The 20,117-nt window shown below is 39.4% G+C and overlaps 1 long non-coding RNA gene across 1 annotated transcript; it reads right to left on the bottom strand.

Moving 5' to 3' along the window:
- Window positions 1–5,248: 5,248 nt before the first annotated feature.
- On the bottom strand, window positions 5,249–19,239 carry LOC146554994 (uncharacterized). Its single transcript, XR_014889142.1, has 9 exons — window positions 18,975–19,239; window positions 18,247–18,518; window positions 16,352–17,738; window positions 15,308–15,325; window positions 14,142–14,302; window positions 13,861–14,076; window positions 7,502–12,819; window positions 5,691–5,735; window positions 5,249–5,429 (listed from the first exon to the last, which is right to left on the bottom strand). It is a non-coding gene; the product is annotated as an uncharacterized LOC146554994 (long non-coding RNA).
- Between the last annotated feature and the right edge of the window lie 878 nt (window positions 19,240–20,117).

Raw genomic sequence — 20,117 nt, 5'->3', positions numbered from 1 at the left:
TCCTTTGGTGCTATACAGATTGAAGTGACTTGCACTGACAACATAACTAAGCTGGGACTTTAATTTAACATCAATAAAATTATAAAAATATTACATCTTGATTTCTGCTTGTTTTCATTGTCTGTGACTTAATGAATACAAATGTGTAATTTAACAGATTTATTATACCTGATACACACACGCACACACATATACACATACATATATATATGTATGTGTGTGTGTGTATATGTATATATGTATGTACGAACAAGACCATGAATGAAGAAAATCAAGAAAATTGTACTACACAGCCAAGAACGATGACATAAATCAAACAACACTTACTGTACTACCTCAGAGCCAGATATTAAATAAAACATGCTGCTGTGTGAAAAAGAAACGCGGTAAAACAAACTCCGTGTTTTCAGACACACATATTCAGAGCCTGGTTTCACAAGTTATTTTGTGGTTGCCACTGTTGTGACACCTAATTTCTCTTTTCATCATGACTGTATGATGCCAGAGGGTTTCCCCCTCAGATTTATGTGTATGAGCTCATGAGGCAATATCACCTGCGTTGCGGTCTTCGAAAAAAAGAAGAATCAAATTTAAAATGACTGGTTCCCAGTGTTTCGTGCCTGTTTTCAAACAGTCAAAACAAACAGCTCTTGATTACTGTTATGAATGAGAGGAATGATTACAGCGAGCAAAAAGTGCCTCGCCATCGAAACCAATTCATGAAGGGTAATGCTATTAGAACACACTGCAATACAAAGATGAACTAAATCGTGATTCCCTCCAGAACCGTATTTTTCCCCTTAAGCTGGTCAGTAAAAAAAAAACTATCTGGAGGGCCACCTAAGAGTTTAATGTGCAGGAAAAACATTGGTCTTAATGTCATGAAAAACCTCTGGAAAGTTCTCTCAACCCCAAAACCTGTGTTAGGTATGCAGAAATGCTCCTGGTTACACAAACTGGCCAAGACAAACAAATGAGGAAAAGCACATAGGCCTACAGAAGAATCTCAAATGAAAAATGATGTGTGTGAATAGAGAGGTTGATGGGTATAAATAGAGGCGCACACTTACTTGTGCGAGTACACCAGCACTCAGATTTTTACTACTGTATTCCATGCAAGATTAACTTCAAGGTTTTCCAAGGAATGTTAACAGAAAAATGTTAGAGAGCGGTCAGAAAATTAACCGTATCAACATCGACATCTATGGAGGTGAACATGCTGGTGATAGAAGAACTGCATAAAACAGTGCTCATTCATATTACAGCCTTGTTTGAATAAACTTTCCTTGGGTTGGAGTGCGGGCCAGCTTTCTTTCACTGTGAGCATCCCGTGTGTCATGGTCCCTGTGCCTCCCCGGCCAGCCCAGTGTGGCCACAACTGTTTGTTGTTTTTCTCTCGCTCTGTCTCTCCTACCTGTCTGCCTGGGCGGAGCTCTGATTGGGCTCCTGCCCTTGGCCCACGCACCTGCAGCTGATCGAGTGAATTGCAGTTCTCTGGCTCTTAAGGCTGGGGCTCTGAGCTATTCGTCGCTGGAATATTGAGTAACTCTCGTTAGTATTGCCTGGCTTCCTTGCGATTCTACTGTTCCCGTGTTTGCCTTCAACTTACCCTCGTCTGTGTAAACAGGTTTACCTGGATCAGCCCTTTTGTGACCCCTGGACCCCGTGAGCAGGAGAGTGAGTTGAGCTGCTTGTGTGGAGACTGTTTGGACGAGGAGCAGAGCGAGTGCGAAGAAGTGTGTCTTCCCAGCCTATCGATCCCCGGGACCCTGGTGTTCCCCCCCCCTTCACGTGTATATAGTGCACCAGTGTGATTAATAAAGTGTCGTTGAACTGTGCTACTTCAGTCTGCGCCTGAGTCCGTTCCACACCCGTGACAATTCATCTGTGCTTGTATTCAAGTTTACAGCAAATCATCTGAGAAATGCCTTTGAACTGGTGCCTGTTTCTGGGCTTTTCTTTTGACACAAACTGCTCACAAAGAAGGACGAATGCTTTAGGGAACAAAAGCTTTGGAATGTATTCTGCAAGTACAGGTCAAACGTAATAGCCTCATTGTTTTATAGCAATGCTGAATTAACTTATGTCACTGCAGGACAGTGCAGCCAGTGGGGCTAATTGTTATAGTCACTGTGGACGACAAGAAAGCATTTGACATGGTGAACTGCTGCCACGGTTTTAGAGAGACGTCTGTTTGTAATTAGAAGTAGTTGTTCTGTTTAATTTGGGGTTTTTCTCCTTTGCTTCTGCGTAGAAGACGACCAATCTGCACATCGAGAAGCTGTCCTGTCTTCAGCTAGGAGTCCTTCTCCAGCTGCTGCACATGCTAACAGGCAAAACATCAGGGAGTAATACAAGCTTTTAATGCTTATGTGAACCACAGGCGTGCTTATAATGTATCAACCTGCAGTGAGACTGTAAAAGCAAAATCTTTCTTGATTTAATTTTCATTGCACAAATAATAACAGATTCAGGAATGTATTCAAGGAAGAGACTGGCAAAGAAAGAGTGGGATAGTCAGGGAGCTGAAGGAAGGAGTACTAAAAGGCTAGGTGCACAGCAAAGAGAGAGGTGTCACTGGCACAGGAAAAGGCTTGTAGTGAGTTGTATGTGAGGCTGGACACTAAGGAGAAAATGATTTTTAATGAATGGCAAGGCACATAAATTGTCCTGGAAGAGAGTAACCAAGTATAGAGATGGAAATGTGCTAATGTGAAGAATGTGTGTTGAGAAGAGAGAAGGAGTACTTTGGATGAAAATTGAATTAGAGAAGGAAGCGAGGCAACTCTGAAGAGGATGGAGACGGGAGGCATAGAGAGGGTAGGAGTGAAGGCTATGATAAGGTGCGAAGAGAGTAACTGTGGTGCTGGATTTGTGGATGTAGTGAAGGTGGACATGCAGGGGGTTGGTGTGACTGAGGAGGATGCTAGAAATAGAGAGATGGAGGCGGATGATCCACTGTAGCGACCTCTAAAGGGAGCAGCCGAAAGAAGAAGAAGCACAAATAATTCTAATCATGCTTTTCTTTTATTCTCAGTACTAAGCTATGTAAAGGAAGTCAAGGTTGTTTCCTCCTACAATCACTTTGTAGATGGTTTAGACTTGTTTAGATTGGTGCTCTGTCTCCCTTTATCCAAACTAAAACTTTGATGGGTTTTTTTTATCTTCACTAAACATTTTTTTGCTTTGTGTTTATTATTGTGCTACTGCAAGTATTTCATATATTAGTCAGTTGATTGTTACTGTAGGGCAGCTCTAGGACAATCCCTGATGTGATGTAGCTTGCTTTTATCCAGCAGATACGACATCTCATGAGGAGGTTCGAACCCTGTACCCTGACCTTCCCACTGACGCACAAAGTCTGGACATCCAGAAGCAGGCCCTTCTACGTGAACAACAGCACAACAGTTTCTATTTCTTTTAATATTAGAAGTCAGTTATTCATTAATGAATACAAATGGTGACTGAAGTTATTTAGACAGGACATTAAACAATAAACTTCCAATAAATTATGAACAATGTGTGACTGAATGTGTTCAGTGAAAGACTTTGAAAATATCGCAGCATAAAACCAGTGTAAAAGTACTCAGACTACTTTTGGGGGTATTTATTTGATGATGCAACCAGAAAATGTGCAGGTTGTGAGTTTAACATTTTCAACACTGGAGAAGAAGTACATGTACACAGACTAGCTAATGACAAACATTTTTTTTTAAATTAACCTTTATTTAAACAGGTTGTTCATTTTTCTGAGCTTACCTGGTGTCTAGTTTCGGTGGCAGTAGCATAAGCAGAGAAGACCCAGACCTTACTCTCCCGAGCCAGCTCCTCCATTATTTGGGGGACACTGAGGCATTCTCTGCTGAGTGCTGTGATCTCCCCAACATGTCCTGGGTGTGTCCTGTCTGTCCTGGTGGGACATGCCTGGAACATCTCACCCAGGAGGCGCTCAAGAGGCACCCTTGTCAGATGCCTGAACCTCCTCAACTGGCTCGTTTAGATGTAGAGGAGTAGCAGTTAACTCGGAATGAGACAGACAGCACCTACTGCTGGGGTGGGCCTACAGGAGGGAGAGCTCATGTTGTCTCTTCAGGACACATCACTGGACCCCAAGAAGCTCTCCCCTGAGCTCCCTTTGGCTGCTGGGGTCGGCATACGTTCAACTTTAAAATCACTCTTGGTTCTTGGCTAGCTTTGTGTTAGCATCCTTTGTGTACTGATGCTTGCAAGAAGCTAAAGTTGCTTTGGCAGAATTTTCTTTCTCATATATGCACACATAAGGAGAGAGATGTTTTATAAGCTTTAGTCATCACCGTGCACTTTTCCTGATTCACACAAAATACAGCAATCTGGCACCTTCCCGCAGGGTCTTGCACGAGTATTAAACATGTTCATTTGTGCTTTGGACTGTCACCAGATTTCTTCTAGAAGTTTCTTGCCAGTCAGCAACTATCTTGGCAACACCACTTGAGTTTGTGTGTTGCATGCTAACACCATTATCATATGTGTAATAATACTAAAGCTTCATCTTATGCACACACAAAAAACAAATATGGCTCCTTCGTGCAGGGTTTTCTGGTATGTTCATTTATGCTTCCCAATTTAAAAAAAAGAAAAAAAAAAGAAAAAGCAAACTTCTTGCTTCTCAGCCACTGCGGCCACATCCTCACTGTTTTTTAGACAGTTATATAAACATACTGTGAGTGAGTCATAAGCTTAAATACAATAGTTGAAGGAACAAAAACTTAATGTTTAAAAATACCAGTCAAATCTGATTAAAGTAAATAAATAATAAGTATACAATGTAGTTTTAAGACTTATCTCAATGTTTCGTAACATTAATGTTCTATGAACTCGTGAGTCCAGAAATCTGAATGTCATGAAAAGTATTTATTATTCGTGTATTATTATTTTACAATACAAGGTTGTTTTTCTCCTGATACTTCATGCAAACCACATTTCTCCAGGCCGGTCCTAATCAGCTTACTCAGTATCACTAGATCCAATGCTGCTCCTCCAGCACAGCACACAAAAGTAGGAGAGACCGGAGATGCCATGGCTTAGTTAGGAGACTGTTTGCTTCAAGGCCACTAGAAGGTGCTGCCATAAAACTACAATAAATGAATTGACCTTTTGACCTGCTCACACTCTTTTATGCGAAACCCTGCTGATGTTACACACACACACACATAAAGAGATTCTAGGTCTGACCAACCGTCTCCGCCGTGGGCAAAAAGATGACAGTCAATAAAATTCTAAAATTTTATTTATAAACACAATGAATAATAGTTAAAAGTCCAGTGTCCCATTTAGGTACAAAGTAAAAACACACAGTCCAAGGCCAGAGCCAGCTATGCCACAAAGCCAGTTGCACTCCACACGTTGTTCACTTCAACAGGGGTAGCAATTGTCCTCTGAGACCCACCACCCTGTAAGTAGAAAGCCAGTGATCACTCCATCCTCTGCAACTCAGCTGCCTTCAGGCTACAGCATATAATAGGCCCTAGCCTGCACAGAGCGACAAAATAAGACAATTCACTATATAATTCACAGCCCATCCATCCCAAACATATCAGATCATTAGAGGTTTTGTCACATTACATACCTGCACTGAGAGACAAAATAAGACTAATGACGCTAAATTTAATTACGGGTCATGGACAGCCTTCATAAATGCTCATATTACTCACCCACACTGAATTCCAGCACAGGTTCATCTGGGTCCTGACTATTTCCTGCAAAATAACACAAACGTCATCAGAACATTAAGTCAGAGAAACAACATTTGGAGCTTTTGTACATGATAAATTATACTGCAGTAGTAAAACAAAGTCAAGCAGCAGTACATTTATTAAAATCACCTTCAGCTGTAATATTTAAACTGATTTAGTGTCAATTTAGATTATGTTTAGATTAAAATGAAACTAGTACCCTTGTAATGTCTTTTTAAATTAGAGGTAAATATTTGTATATTTTTTTACATAATATAATTATATTTACTGGATTTTCTCTCTATTGTAGTTTAATATTATAGTTATTACTTGTTTTTTATTGACTTGTCTTGTTTTTACAATGATTTGCTTTGACTGCAGCCTTTAAAGAAAAGACTATCTGTTCAGTAACTATCCATCAGACTGGGTCCATGTTACCAGCCAAATGGGTAATAATTAAAGTAAGTTTTGAATTACGTATATTTGGGTGTTTAGGTGACACTTTTGCAAAAAAAAAATTATATAATTAGGTTTAAAAAAACTAAACATGTATGTATTTAAAAACAATAAGTGTGTTAGAATTACTACAGCAACAGGTTGTAGCTCACTGTACTGTTTTTGAGCACAACTTTGGTGCTTTTGCCTCATTTTTAAATCAGTGATCCCAGTAGCACAGTCTAAGCAGAGACCTCAGTGCTTGGCAAACAATCAATAGAATCAATATAATTATTAAAAAGAAACAAAATAAATGCCAACCATATAAAAAACATAAACTTAAAGAAAAAACTAAACTTGATTTTATGTCTTTAGGCTATTGTTAACAGCAAGCATGAGGTTAGTGCATATGTATTATTATTGGAAAGATTACTGCAAAGAAAAAAAAGTTGAACCAGGAGGGGGCGATATTGCTCTTCTTACAATGAGTTACATGCAGGCTATTACTTACCGTGTCACTCACATTTATTTCACAAATTAGCTGAACCCACTTAATTCGATTTAATTGTATTTATGCAGAGCTGAATCACAACAACATTCTCCTCGAGGTGGTATAGATTGTAAGGTAGAAAGTCTACAATTAAAAAGAAAAAACCTCAATACAGTGGGAAGGAACAACTCACTTTTAACAGGAAGCACCCTCTGGCAGAACCACGGTCAGGGAGCAAACTATCAAACTACGAGGTCTTTAAAATAAGGGTTCCACAGTGTCACAGTTTTCTGCATATAGTCGATTAATAAATGTTGAGAAAACAACTAATCGATTCAAATTTTTTATTTGAACAAGTATCAAATTGATTTTCACAGAAGCGTTCAATGGAACAAATACATAAATGGTAAACTGACTGCTTTTTATATAGGGTTTTTGTATTTTGCTCGTGCATTAAAAAGCGCTTTATACAACATGCCTCATTCACCTATTCACCCAAACATTATTACAAGCACCTTTTCTACAATTAAGCTAAACATGCATAAAATGTTAGCAGTGGAGATTTGGCACCTGAAAGGACCCCCTTTGATCCACTCCTAGTTTGAGTCTATTTACATTTAAATACTGATACTTCAATTTTGCCTTGGTTTGAGCTCCATAAAGCAGGCAAACCAGAATTAATCACAGAAGGCGAAAAAACACTGAAACTACGTTTTAAGCTGCGAGCCAAACAAACCAAAGGTAACCGTGTTTTGAAAAGAGCTATGAAGAGAAACAGACAGACTACTGTAATTTCTCAATAAAATGTCGCTTATTATCGCTCACTCTCAAGAACAAAAACGTGAGTAATTTTCCAGTAGCTCACCATATTTGGGATCTTCTAACATCCACACTTCATGTTTAAACGGTGGTGCGGAGGCGGTGTACCGTCGCAGGACGGATGTAGCATTCAGCGCGGTGTGCCTTTTTTTCAGTTGCTAAGCAACAGATTTGTCCCGCCCCCTTTCGTTATGACGAGCCGGGCCAGTCCTTTGACTGGTGACGTTACAAAGAAACCGACCTTATATATAGACCTGGCTGTTCAGTTGAAACGCATTCATACAGCGGGACAGCAGCGCTTTAAACGTTCAAACACGGAGTTTAACACAAAACAACATTTTAGGCATAAAAAACAAAAAAGTGAAATGGCAAGCTCAAACTGTAACACAATGACAAATGATGAAACAGTTCAGACCAATCGGGATAATTCTACAGTGCATGCTTTAGTATCCCTCTTGAATAACTTGTTCAGTGATTTTTCGTACAAGCAGTGGGAAGAGCTTACCTCAGGCTATCCGGATTGCTCCACCGCTAAGCGGCTTGCAGGTTTTGTAGAGGACGTAATGGACCTGTGTGAACAGTCAGGAGCAGTATCACCACTGAGGTCTTCCCAGAACTCCCCTGTACATCAAAACTGTTCTGTCCACACCACCACTGGCAAAACGTTTTTGTCACCTGTGAAATTTTTGGACGATTCTGCTGAGCAGGAGTTTGATACAGCACAGAATATAGATGCTAACAGCCAAGAAACAGCAAACACAGAAGAACGCTGTCAAAATGCTGACCAACACAGTGCTGCAAAAGCAGAAAACAATCCAATTCCAGATCCCCAGCAGCAGAAATCCTGTGTTGAACATGAAGCCAGCATCCCACCGTTAACAAACATAAGTCAAACGGAGTCATATAAAAAGATACAGAATCACAGATCTTCTGTAGACTGTGAGCCACCTGAAAACACCTTAGACTTTGAAAGGTGGTTAGAGACATTAATTCAGGCTGTGCTTTCAAAGCTTGGTAAACTTTTAAAGTGCCCTCATTCTCACCAAAAACGTTTGTTGGATCTACTCTTGGACAAATTCAAGTGGATGGATTTGCATTTAGACCGAAAAGTGCAGAATTATTTTGACTGCATTGCTAATGCCATTTTCACTGATATTTGTGACAAATTACATAAAGTGTCACTAATATCATTGGGGAGGAGTGGGGAGGAGGATTCAATGAATTTAATGGGACAACCAATATTTAATATCATAACTACTTCAGTATTCCAAGAACACCTGTTGGCAGTAACAATTATCGATAGACTGGAATCATATGAAAAGAAAGAAAGATGCAGACTTTCAGTGGAAAGCTTTGTGGAAGGACTGATTTCCCGGGTTGCAAAAAAATCAGGCACAGTCTTCAGCATTGAAAATGCTGAAGCTATCTCCAACCGGCTTACCATGAAAATCTGGACTGAAATCAGGGAAGAATACGACAAAATCCCCCCAGAGAAGTTCAAGAAACTCAGCGAGAGGGTTTTCAAATCCCTCTGTAAAAGATGGAAGCATGCAGCGGTTATTGTGACATTCTGGCAATTAAACGTCCAAGATCTTGATGAAGATATTGTTAAAACTTTCAAAAGAAAGATATTCACAGAACCAAGTTGCATATCTAAGTGCTTCTCATCGGTGCGTGCATTTTTTGGGAGGTTTAAGGGAGGAAACAAAGTTTCCCCTTTATAGTGACATCGTGATATCAACAGCAAGATATTTTCTAAAACTCACTGGACACTTTAAATTAGCTAGTTTTACATTTAGATCAGATCAAGTCATTTTTGAAATCCCCAGGAATGGTCGCGGCAGATGGCCACCCCGCCCTGAGCCTGGTTCTGTCGAAGGTTTCTTCCTCTTAAAAGGGAGTTTTTCCTTCCCACTGTCGCCTCGTGCTTGCTCAGAGGGGTTTGTTCTTTTGGGGTTTTCTTTTTAATACTGTAAGTTGTTACCTTACAGTGTGAAGCACCTTGAAAACACCATTGTTTCCTTTGGTGCTATACAGATTGAAGTGACTTGCACTGACAACATAACTAAGCTGGGACTTTAATTTAACATCAATAAAATTATAAAAATATTACATCTTGATTTCTGCTTGTTTTCATTGTCTGTGACTTAATGAATACAAATGTGTAATTTAACAGATTTTTTCTTTATGTTAGTCTGACCGGTGATTCCACGTTGGCCTTAGGTGTTGGCGCGGATACGCTGCAGCCCCTGAGCCATTAATGGCCCAGCACACTACAGTAAAAACAAAACAACAGCCATCTCTCCAACTAGGAAAGGAAAATAATAAACTGCCTCCTTGGAGGCAACCTGACTCAAAACAGTTGCAGTCCAACTCAGACCGACTGCAATCACTCTCAGGCAGATTGATGAAGATCTGCAAATAACTGTTGTCTAATTTATAAACGCAGACAGATTGCCAACACGTCTGTTTACAATAGAGGACTGTACTTACATGGTTGCAAACTGGTTGTTGTCTTGCTTATATGAAAACATTGCTTTGGAGCAATGAAACTCAAACACATTCATTTTAAAAATGCCTCAAAATGAAATTTTGAAATATTTGGCTTTATGCTTTGAAAGTGCCGTTGTGAGTGGGAGTGTGAAATCCTTACTTGATGTGTTCCCTTTGCCTTTACTGTTTTCAGTTTTATTTGTCATATGCAAGTTAGCACAGGGTCAACATTGCAATGAAATGTGTTTGACGAGCAGCAGTCACTCAGCAGCATGGTACAGTAGAAATATAATAAAATATAATAAAATAAAAAATAGAAAAATAGTAAAGAGCAAAATATTAGAGAGACGTGGTAAAAGAGAAAAGATGACTAAATATATATGTATCTATAAATATAAATATATGTACACTAGTGATTAAATAAGAAAATCTTGAAAAGAAATATGACGGGAGGCCAAATGGGATGTTGCACAGGAATGAGCAGCAGAAAATTACAGTATTACTCAGACTTTTAATAGTCATATTGTCAGTTTTGGCCGACGGTCATGGGTCACTTCCACTAAAATAGCACGAGACTGGAGTAAAATGTACTTTATTAATGAGAACACATGGTGATACAGCAAAGAATCCAACCCTTCTGAAAAGCAAATGGCTTCCTGTCATACTCTACCTGATTCAGGTGAGCATCTGGAATAGACCAAGTCTGGGGGTCAGCAAACCAAAGGAAAACAAAACCCTCCCCATAAGAAAACCACTACAATATAACCAACACGTTCTCACTCCCAAAGCGTAACATTTTACGCTAGGTGACAAATCGTCACCATATTACGTTACATTTTACGCTAGGTGACAAATCGTCACCATATTACGTTTTTGGCTACCCACCACGTTCCTAAATGACGACCTCGGAAAAAAGAGGAAATATGAGAACCGTCTGGACTGAATCTACACATGTTTGCTCTTTTTCTTCAAATCGCTTAGAAACACGCTATTTAACATCATTAAAGTCCTGGTTAAGGTCAGGAATAAGGTTATGGTCAGGGCTAGGGATAAGGTTAGGTTTAGGGCTGGAATACAGGGCTGGAACGTCTATTACCGCGGGAGCGTCATTGCACTGGATTCCAGCCATAGCCCGCCGCGTACAATAAGAACGCCGAAGGTCTCCTTTCGCGTTCCTCAGGAACGCTGCGGGACGTGACAAAACGTCGACATGTTACGCCTCGGGAGTGAGAATGGGCTGATATAGCACATCATAGACATGAAGATTTGGAACAAGTCCTATAAATAATTCATTAACATATAAACTTCAGTCTCTTCTATATACATTAAAACAGCGGTCCCCAACCTTTTTTGCGCCACGGACCGGTTTATGCCCGACAATATTTTCATGGACCGGCCTTTAAGGTGTCACAGATAAATACAACAAAATAAAACTAGTACCGGTACCGGAAAAAAAGATTTATTCATAACACACGTGAAAGACCCAGGAAAACAGAGTTAACGATAAAAACGATAACAAAATAACGATAAAAACTCTGAAAACCATACATTTCACACCCGAGCCTCATCTCTCGACCAAACGACGGTCCGTGGCCCGGCGGTTGGGGACCGCTGCATTAAAACACCTTAACCACACAGTTAGGTTTCAGCCCTCGCTGACTCAGAACAAAGTAAGACAATCAGAGTTCGATTGGTTTTTACTTGTGCAGGGGAAGCCTGGTCAGATTCTCAGAGTTGCAAGCTCTACACCCAAACTCAGACAACTCCAACTCCAGCCTTTTATTGAATGAAAACAGTTACACAACCGCCCATTGTAAACCCCATATGTTGTGTGGTAAAAGCTAAGGCACTGTGTGTGTGTGTGTGTGTGTGTGTGTGTGTCTGTATACGTGACTTCCTGGTTACAAACGTTTTAACCGCATCTCTAGTCATAAAAGGGTATCTCCCCTCAACCTCGTATATGGCTTAACCTCTTTAACAGTCCACCATTTACATGGTGAGCCCATACTGTAAAGGGCAGGAAGTGAACATTCCTTACCAAATAAGGAAACCAGAATCTTACATAGATTGGGCCTGCAGTTGAAAACTATAGCTAGTAACATCCCCAACATCCTACATGTGGGGGAGGAACAGAAAAATATCTGAACATACAGTTCAAGACAAGGTCCAAGCACAATAATGACAACTTTTAACAAAATCACTCCAACACACACTCCCCTAGCCTGGCACATTGGTTTGCTCCAGGAGCTCATAAGCAGGTGATTGAGCTGCTTTTACTCTTTACAAAGTGAGTACTGTTAACACTTCTCTTTTTACATATACAACTAATTTAGGTTACAGACAAATGTTTAAATGTGAACAGCTCTAACACGGGTTCTTTTCCTGACACAGGTAGGATGGCCAGTCCCCCTGTCTCTTCACCTTTCACGAGTCACTTAAATAACAACCCAAAAAACCTAATAAAGATCACAATCAACCAGTGTGTGTTTTTCTTCATTATGGTTTTTAAATACAAATCAGTCAGTCAATTAATAAAAATACAAGTAAGGGTAATGGAACCCCTGGTCTCCATTACACACATAAATACCATAAAGACACTAAGTCGTAGAGCTCTGAACTCCTTGCTTTTATGATATTTACACTTCTTCTTGGCCTTCTCCTTCACTCTGAGTCACTGCAGGATAAACGCATCAGCTCAGACATTCAATAATTAAAATATGTGTAGGTGACCGTTTGGCAGAAGACGATGTCGAGGCGGTACTGCAGTGACACGTCCGTGGCTATCGTCGGGGCGGTGTCCTGCATCAGCAGGAAGTCCATAGACTTCTTGGCTTTGTTGCTCATCGTGGCTCTGTAGTCCGTGGGCGTGGCCTGCAAAAAGTGTAAATAAACCATCAGAGACCAAACACAAATATGCCTTCCAACCACTAGTTTAGACAACATCTTGCAAAGAGTGTGTATTTCAGAGTGCAGTTGTTTTTAAATTTGACAGAAACAGAAAAAAAGACGGAACAGAAGGACAACAGGGAAAGCAGAAGCACCGACACACTGAAATCTTTTAGGGTCAAGCTCCAGAACTAGCCACAAATCCTGCTGGAAAGAACCTAAAAATACTTAAAAATACTTGCAGAGATCTAATGGAGCCGTTAACTCAAAAGCCTGGTGTCAGGCATGTTCTTTAATAAATAAGAAACGAGCTGATATGTTACAGACCCCAGTCTTTACGTAAAGAAAAAGCTGACATTTAGAGCGGTCTCGCAGCAGATTTTAAAACAGTGACACTGATTTGTGGGGTTTTTGTGCACAAATTTGAACCTTTTTGTTTTATCCATGTCCTTGAACACAGCTTGTGACTTGGGCGCTTTCATATGTACCGATTCATTTAGGTTTGTGCACTGAGGCCAGATTTAGGTATTAAAAACGAGTCAGTCATAACACTTCTTACATTAGTTAAAAAGCTGAGCTTACACTAAACCAACATTTAAATTTCCCCTTGTGGGACTAATAAAGGTATATCATATCATATCATATCATTACTACAGTATTGCTGCAACATTGTAAAGACAAAGATGACACACGGACCAGACATAAAACACTGAACACTTTTTAAAGAAGAGTCATTTAAGAGTATTTTCTCTAGAATAAAGTCGGCTGATATGGTGAAGGAAAAATCTGCTCACGAATCCTCCAACTTCTTAAAAGTAAGGAGTGACCTGAGCTGGAAATCAACATGAGAGGGATGACTCAAGAAGAAGAAGAAGCAACAAGAAAAGAAAAACAGAGTTCAGAGTCTAGTTAAGATATTAAGCTGTATCCACAATGTGTGCCAAGAAACTAAGCTTGTCTGTTCTCATGCTAAAGAAATAAAAAATCTGGAATCAGAAAACAGCCAATAACTGCTGATCAACTCACCCACTCCTCTTCGTGCCAGTCCACGTGCAGTGACGACTGGCTGTTGTGACCGCTGTACTTTGCTCTCAGCGTATCCTGGTCATTGCGGAGCACTACTTGTTCAGACTCAGCGGAAGGAGAAGCTTTGGTTGCGATGTACTCGCCCCGTACTGCGTTCAGGGCCTAAATAGCTGAAGCTAGCAGCTTGCAGCCGCACACTGTCACCAGCTGACGGGTCTGAAAGGAAGAGGGTATGAATGAAATATGAAGCGTCCCCACGTAACGTCAAACACTTTTAGTACCTTGTCAGCCAGACTGGCGAGCGATTGGTCTTTGGCAGCTTGAGATAGCCTCTGCGTAATAGCTGACCTGAGTCTTCTGCGTGTTGACGTGGGCGATGATCTCTTTGGCTCAGACAGTGTCCTGGGGTATGTGGATGATGACTGAGCTGGAGAGGGCACTACTGCAGGGAACAAAGACACACAGACACGTCTTTATCCAAGCTGGGACTGAGGATACTCTTACACTCACCAGCCACTTTATTAGGTACATGTGTTCAAAAGCTTGTGGCAGCAATTTAGTGCATTTAATCAAATAAAGACAATAGAGTGGCCTGCAGGTGTATATTTTTGTAATGTTTCTGTCTTATGCCTGAAATATGCTTCAGCAGGAAATATACGCTGTAACTGGAAACAACAGTGTGGAATGGACCGGTTTAGTGTTAAGAGGTGTTACATCTGAAGTTAGAACGTAAATTTCCTGCAGAAATCTAAATCAAGCTTCAGAGGTACTGTTCCAAAAATATAGGGAGGGACGTTACCCACCAGATGTAAAAACAAACACTGTCTGCATGCACATGCCTGCTCTCAACGAGCCTAATCGTGGCTTAGAAAAAACAAGGAGGAGCCGACTGCCGGGGACGGAGAGCGATACCACTCGCTTCACAAATTCAGACCATCTGTGTAGAAGAATTTTAGAAACGTCTCATTAATATTGTCAGGATTTGACTTGTTTTTGATAGACTTTAAAATGACTGAATTTATACAATGAGCAGTATTCATATACAACTTTGTGACAAAGGATTTGCTCATTTTAAGGTAACACACATTTTAGTTCTATATTAGTGAACACATCACCGATGCGCTACGTGCCCTTTTTTCCTTGCATTAACATGATAAGCTGTGCAAAACCCCATTCTTCCAGCTTAAAACTGAAAATACTTTGTTGTACAAATCTTAAGGATAAGATAAGAAGAACTTTATTTATCCCGAGGGAAATTCTTTAGTCATACACATACTCAATGCAGCAAGAGAGACAGAGGAACAGAGGAATAAGATATACCATATATACAATAAGAATACTACTATTACAGTAATATACAGTAGGATAGTGCAAAATACAATATCAAATAACTCTAATGAAGTTAGTTCAGTCAAATGAAAACAAGCAAAGCAGTGCAAGGACTCACCATTCCTCCTCATTTACGCTGATTGGAAAAGTAACAAAAGCAAAATTAAGAGGAAGCCATAAAATGGGAACTGAAGTATTAATGCAGAAATTGAAGAAACAAGGTGACCAAAAACGACTGTTTAAATACAAATCACAAGACGAATAAAGCAAAATATAAAAACCCAAAACAGGAGCAGAGGTCATCACTATGCCATTGCATTTGTCCCTAACCACCAGAATCCCTCACGTTAACTTTTATCAAGTGGAAAAAAGTGAAGCTGGCGTTCATCCTCCAGCTTCACTGTGCTAATGTTATGCTAACAAACCTGTGTCGCTAGCAATCACGTAGCACAACATTATATACCAGGTAGTCCAACTTCAGTAACCCTGCAAACGCCACTGCTGTTTACTTTTCTGTCTTCATTTATGTTGGAAGTGGTAGCAGAGCTGTACGTTTTAATTAGTTTAAAAAAATCTCTCAGTCAGAACATGGTATGAAATGTTTAGGTGGAAACTAGCAAGCTAACTTCCTGTTAACTTGTAACTCCGTTAAATTTAATAAATTCTGTTTTCATTGATGCATGGATGTTAAACTTAATTGTTACACCTGGTAAAGCAGCAAGGTTGATGATTTTATTAAAGATGAAAGAATTTAGACCGTTTTTAACTCTCAGTGTTCATCCGACTTTGGGAGCTGAAGCCCACGGAGTTTTGGACCCAGATTACTCCATGAAGCTCCTCACTACGGCAGCCGTAATGCTCTGACAATCCATCAAGCAGTGCAGCTTACCAAAGTAGTACTAAAACATTTTTTAACAGATGTCTGCACGCCAAAATCGGTTCGAGGTCAGTAAGCACAACCAGAATTCATACATAGGCACTCTTTCGATTTTTGAGAAAATTAATTAAGTGTGCCATATAGTGTGGAAAATATGTTATACAGAAGAAAAGAATATTTCCCGATATATATCATTACCGCATGTGCTTCAAATTATACAGCGATATGGATTTTAGGCCATATCGCCCAGCCCTAATGTGACGCCCGACTTTACTCTCAACTTACTGTTTCTTTGCTTCCTCAAACTTCTGGATGAGCTTCCTCAGAACGCCATTTTTAGAAACCCTGGCAGTGAGAGGCCGGTGCTCCGACAGTTACGACATCATATGTCTGTTCTGGAAAGACAAACGAGGATGTTTTAGAGGCACAAAAAGAAGTATGTGTGATCACAAGAAGATTTTTTTAAATCATATGTATTTGTGTCTAAACCAAAACCCATTTCCCCTGTCCAAATCACGTTTTATGTTTTTAAACCCACTTTGCACAGAGAGGCATGTTTTGAAAAATTATTCTTACAAACGGGGAATGAAACAACTACGCTTAAAATAAAGATGGTATTAGTTTATTTTGTTCCAACCTGTAATTTATTGTAGTTTACTTTTATTTGTTTGCTTTTGGTTTTTTAAAGGTTTGAGGTGTGAAAGAAACTGCAGTGGAGTTTGAAAACAATAAATGGCTGTGTGTGGTTTGAGAATGTGTTTGTGCCGGGGGGCTGCGAAGATTTTCTTGTAAAACAAACAGGGGCCTAGCAAAAAAAAAAAAAAAAAAAAAAAGGTTTGGAAACCACTGGTTTAATGTAACATCCTTTTATTTATCCTCCCTGTCCTATATATCCACGTTCAAAGTCATGGGTTTGGTCAATCTAAGGAGAGAAACTTAGACCTCCCTTTTGCCAGCCACCTCTTCCAGCTCATCTGGGGGAAAACTGAATTATTTCCAAGCCAACTGTGAAATGTAATCTCTCCACCGAGCCCTCAGTTTGCCCTGGGGCCTCCTACCTCCAGGACATGCCTAAAACACCTCATGCAGGTGGTGTCCAGAAGGCATCCAAATCACATGCCAGAATCACATCAGCTGCCTCCTTTCGATGTGAAGGAGCAGTGTCTCTAATCCAAATGCCTCCCCAATGACTGAACTCTTCATCCTATCACAAAGGCAAAGGCTGCCTACCCTTCAGAGAAGGGTTATTTTGTCACTTATATCTGCCATCTCATTCTTTCTGTCACTATCTAAAGCTCACGACCATAGTTGATGGTGGGGAGGTAGATTGACAGATAAATCAACAGCTTCACTTTTATGCTTAACTCTTACTTCAAAACAACAGAGCCCCAATCTGTCTGTCAACCTCCCGCTCTGTTCTCCCTTCATTTGTGAATAATTCAATTCAATTCAATTTTATTTATATAGCGCCAAATCACAACAAAAGTCGCCTCAAGGCGCTACAGAGAAAAACCCAACAATCATATGACCCCCTATGAGCACTTTGGCGACAGTGGGAAGGAAAAACTCCCTTTTAACAGGAAGAAACCTCCGGCAGAACCAGGCTCAGGGAGGGGCGGCCATCTGCTGCGACCGGTTGGGGTCAGAGAAGGAAGACAGGATAAAAGACATGCTGTGGAAGAGAGACAGAGGTTAATAACAGATATGATTCAATGCAGAGAGGTCTATTAATACATAGTGAGTGAGAAAGGTGACTGGAAAGGAAAAACTCAATGCATCATGGGAATCCCCCGGCAGCCTACGTCTATTGCAGCATAACTAAGGGAGGATTCAGGATCACCTGGTCCAGCCCTAACTATATGCTTTAGCAAAAAGGAAAGTTTTAAGCCTGATCTTGAAAGTAGAGATAGTGTCTGTCTCCCGAATCCAAACTGGAAGCTGGTTCCACAGAAGAGGGGCCTGAAAACTGAAGGCTCTGCCTCCCATTCTACTTTTAAATACTCTAGGAACAACAAGTAGGCCTGCAGAGCGAGAGCGAAGTGCTCTAATAGGGTGATATGGTACTACAAGGTCATTAAGATAAGATGGGGCCTGATTATTTAAGACCTTGTATGTGAGGAGCAGGATTTTGAATTCAATTCTGGATTTAACAGGAAGCCAATAATAAGACCTTGAGGTACCAAAATTCTCCATTTGATGCAGCGAGTCATCCCTGACCTGCAGACAGGACTCTGCTCTTTCTTTGCTGAAGACCACGGCCCTTGACTGTCTTGAAGGTGCTCACTGTCCTTCCTGCAACTTCACTCTTTGATGCAAACCATCCCAGTTTACATCTAAGGCTGTCTGGGAACGTTTAGAGACAGGACACTCTCAGCCATCTGCTCCAGCACTCGTAGGTGGTTCCCATCAGTGGTTGGGAAGCGGCACATCCTCGACATCATGCCGCCAAACACTGAAGAAACACAAAATTCAGTTAGCTGGGATTAGATGAAGACAGATCTGACCAACGTTTTTCTCTGTGGACTGCCACTCAATCTCCGAGGTAAACAGACACCTCCCATTCACCGGGGACAATCAATTTAACTCAACCTTTTCAGGATATGTGACTGGAAGAGTTAATGAAGCTCTGTAAAATTGTCCACTTCTTTGTAAATGAACCATCCCATGTTGTGTAGCTCTCTGGATTTTGTACTTATTGGCCTACATATTTATTTAAAATAACAACAGCGTGAATATCAAAAACTGTTAACATTGCTTTAACAGGAAGTTAGCTTGCTAGTTTCCACCTAAACATTTCATACCATGTTCTGACTGAGAGAAATAATTGAGGACTAGCTAAGTAATTTAGCTTTGTTAGTTTTGCTAACACTGCTATCAACCCGTCCAAAATGCTATACAATAAACTTACCAAGTGCTGCGGCGTTTGTGAGGTCGAGGGTGCATTACCGCTGAATCGTTGGATGGCCGACAAAACGGCTCTTCCAATGTTTTCAGCTAAATCGCTGAACATGCTGGTAGGGAATAGTCGAAGCAGCTCATGGCAGTCAAAAGTGACCGTAAGAGGAGCGCAAACACAGAACCTGACCGCGACCGGCACACTTTAGCGCGGGAGGTTTTCTTGAAGCTTTTATTTTGGTATTTCCGTTGACCCGTACAATAAATTTGCATATTAGCTAAATATTTAGTTTTCCGTAACATTTAGATTTAACATTTAACATTTAGATTTATATATAACATTTAGATTTAACATTTAACATTTAGATTTATATATAACATTTAGATTTAACATTTAACATTTAGATTTATATATAACATTTAGATTTAACATTTAACATTTAGATTTATACATAATATTTAGATTTAACATTTAACATTTAGATTTATATATAACATTTAGATTTAACATTTAACATTTAGATTTATATATAACATTTAGATTTAACATTTAACATTTAGATTTATATATAACATTTAGATTTAACATTTAACATTTAGATTTATATATAATATTTAGATTTAACATTTAACATTTAGATTTATATATAACATTTAGATTTAACATTTAACATTTAGATTTATATATAACATTTAGATTTAACATTTAACATTTAGATTTATATATAACATTTAGATTTAACATTTAACATTTAGATTTATATATAATATTTAGATTTAACATTTAGATTTATATATAACATTTAGATTTAACATTTAACATTTAGATTTATATATAATATTTACATTTAACATTTAACATTTACATTTAAATATAATATTTACATTTAACATTTAACATTTACATTTAAATATAATATTTACATTTAACATTTAGCATTTAGATTTAACATTTAACATTTAGATTTAACATTTAGCATTTAGATTTAACATTTAAAATCCTGTTTTAAATATGAAAAGTTACAAATATTTTACTAAATGTTGTAAAAAATGACTCGAAAAAACATGTTTTTGTAAGATTTAGAGCTAAATGTGGAAAAATGTTGCTGTTAATTTCGGCATGTTTCAGTTTACAAACGGCGCCCCATAGCCTGCT

This window comes from Mchenga conophoros, linkage group LG17 (genome assembly GCF_057382185.1).
Source record: "Mchenga conophoros isolate Kocher_MC1m ecotype Shallow Benthic linkage group LG17, M_conophoros_male_GT1.1, whole genome shotgun sequence".
Lineage (NCBI taxonomy): Eukaryota > Metazoa > Chordata > Actinopteri > Cichliformes > Cichlidae > Mchenga > Mchenga conophoros.
Note: the sequence above shows the minus strand (reverse complement) of the source record. Positions and strands in the feature narration are given on the sequence as shown.